The sequence below is a fragment of the Atractosteus spatula genome, chromosome 10 (genome assembly GCF_055471065.1).
Source record: "Atractosteus spatula isolate fAtrSpa1 chromosome 10, fAtrSpa1.hap1, whole genome shotgun sequence".
Classification (NCBI taxonomy): Eukaryota; Metazoa; Chordata; class Actinopteri; order Semionotiformes; family Lepisosteidae; genus Atractosteus; species Atractosteus spatula.
This window is the reverse complement of record NC_142715.1, coordinates 5000700-5002500: the sequence shown is the minus strand read 5'-3', so window position 1 is coordinate 5002500 and position 1801 is coordinate 5000700. Positions and strand designations below refer to the sequence as shown.

General features: G+C 53.6%; 1 pseudogene; it reads left to right on the top strand.

Moving 5' to 3' along the window:
- Positions 1–1113: 1113 nt before the first annotated feature.
- On the top strand, positions 1114–1232 carry LOC148824513 (5S ribosomal RNA; annotated as a pseudogene).
- Positions 1233–1801: the final 569 nt, after the last annotated feature.

The window sequence follows — 1801 nt, the reverse complement described above, 5'->3', positions numbered from 1 at the left end:
ACAGGAACAGCCCGTCTCGTCTCGGGGGCCGGCTTCAAAGACAATACAGCAAACACAGCGGGGCAGGGGAAGAAGACGACACGACACATGCAGGTACATTCAGCTCCAGCGGGAACGAGTCATTTGTTGGTCTTTTCAAGTGCTGGGAGCCGAGTAATCCTTCGCTTGTATCGTTTCTCCCCGGTGACTAGATCTCACCCTGCGACTCTCGACTGGGCTCACCCACGGCAGCCCAGCAGGTGTGAGCCTAGCCGGCACCCGGATGGGAGATTCCCCCCGGAAAAGCTCAGGTTGCTGCTGCTCCTGCAAGAGGTGTGACTGGGACCAGTAGGGAGCGCTCACCCTGCGCTCTGTGTGGCTTTCTTATGCCCCAGCATCCTGATGGCGACACTCTGCTGCACAAACAGGCGCCGTCCTTCGGGGGAGGCGTAAAACCGAGGTCCCGACCCTCCTTGGCCATTAAGAAATCCCAAGGCGTCTCTCAAAAAGAGACGCCGGGGGTGTCACTCTGGTGTTAGTGTTCCCCTTTACCAATCAGTCGGGGTCTCCTCCTAATCCCCGTCTCATATGTAACAATCAATGACGAGGCCCCCCTGTCCCGCGATATTGTACTTGTCTCCTGGCCGCTGGCTGGCGCCGTGAGATTTAGTACTTGCGCAAGAGACCGGGGGCAGAGCGCGAACGCGGTCCCCCGCCCCCCACAAAGTGTGCGCTCCAGGTTCCCTCTCGGGGCTCTGCAACACAGCGGAAAGGCAGCGAGAAGGAGCCTCTTGCTCTGACGCCGCAAGGCCACAAGAGGGCGGAGGCGCCGCGCGCCCGGCCGACGTGTTGGACTAGTGCGCTTCATGTGCTGAAATAAACATGCGACAGCCCAGAAATGTTTTCAGAGTGCTGTGCACTGGAGGTTTTTGTCTTGTGAAGACTTGCCTTGTGCTCCTCCGTGCAGTTTGTTTGTCCTCCTCCAGTGCGGGACAAGCCAACACAAGGGAGCACATTCGCCAACATAAAGGCACGCAACGCGATTTGGAAAGAGGCTCCTTTCCAAAGAGTTGCACACGAACGGAGCCCCAGCCACACACAGCTTCAAGTAGCGAGTCAGGCGGTGCTGCTTCCGCTTGCGGCCCCACCACCCTGAACGCGCTCGATTTCGTCTGATCTCGGAAGCTAAGCAGGGTCAGGCCTGGTTAGTACTTGGATGGGAGACTGCCTGGGAATACCAGGTGATGCAAGCTCTTGCTCTCTCGGCCAGCAGGAGTTGCCGTTGGTGCCGTAGGCTTTGGGGGGAAAACCTGGAGGATGGAAAGGTGATCTATAGCCTCATCTCTACAGATGTTTTGTTGCTATGGCACGTGTGTGACCCATATAAAAAAAAAAACCCGCTTGTAAAATGAATATCGAAGCTGCCTCTAAATCTGCAAATGAAGATGAATCGATAAACCACTTGTTTTTCAGATAACTATACATATATTCATTTAGTACTGATTTCATTCACTGAGCACGGATACAATAGAGGTACAGCCATTCACTGTTTGACATGTCTGCACTGGTACAGAACCTAGCAATCAGAAAACGGGTGAAACTGTCTTTAGAATTAGCATACAGTACCGAGGCCCCCATGACCAAATAAAGGCTAACCTCGATAATCAGCCTAAATGATGCAGACTACAGCAAAACGACTGACTTTGAAAAGAGAATGAATGTCCGGAAGGAGTAGTGTAACCAGCTTGAAATGCTTCTCCAGACCTCTAACTAAAAGAAACCAGGAACCGGCAGTGGCATCGACTCCTTTCGAACTGGGATC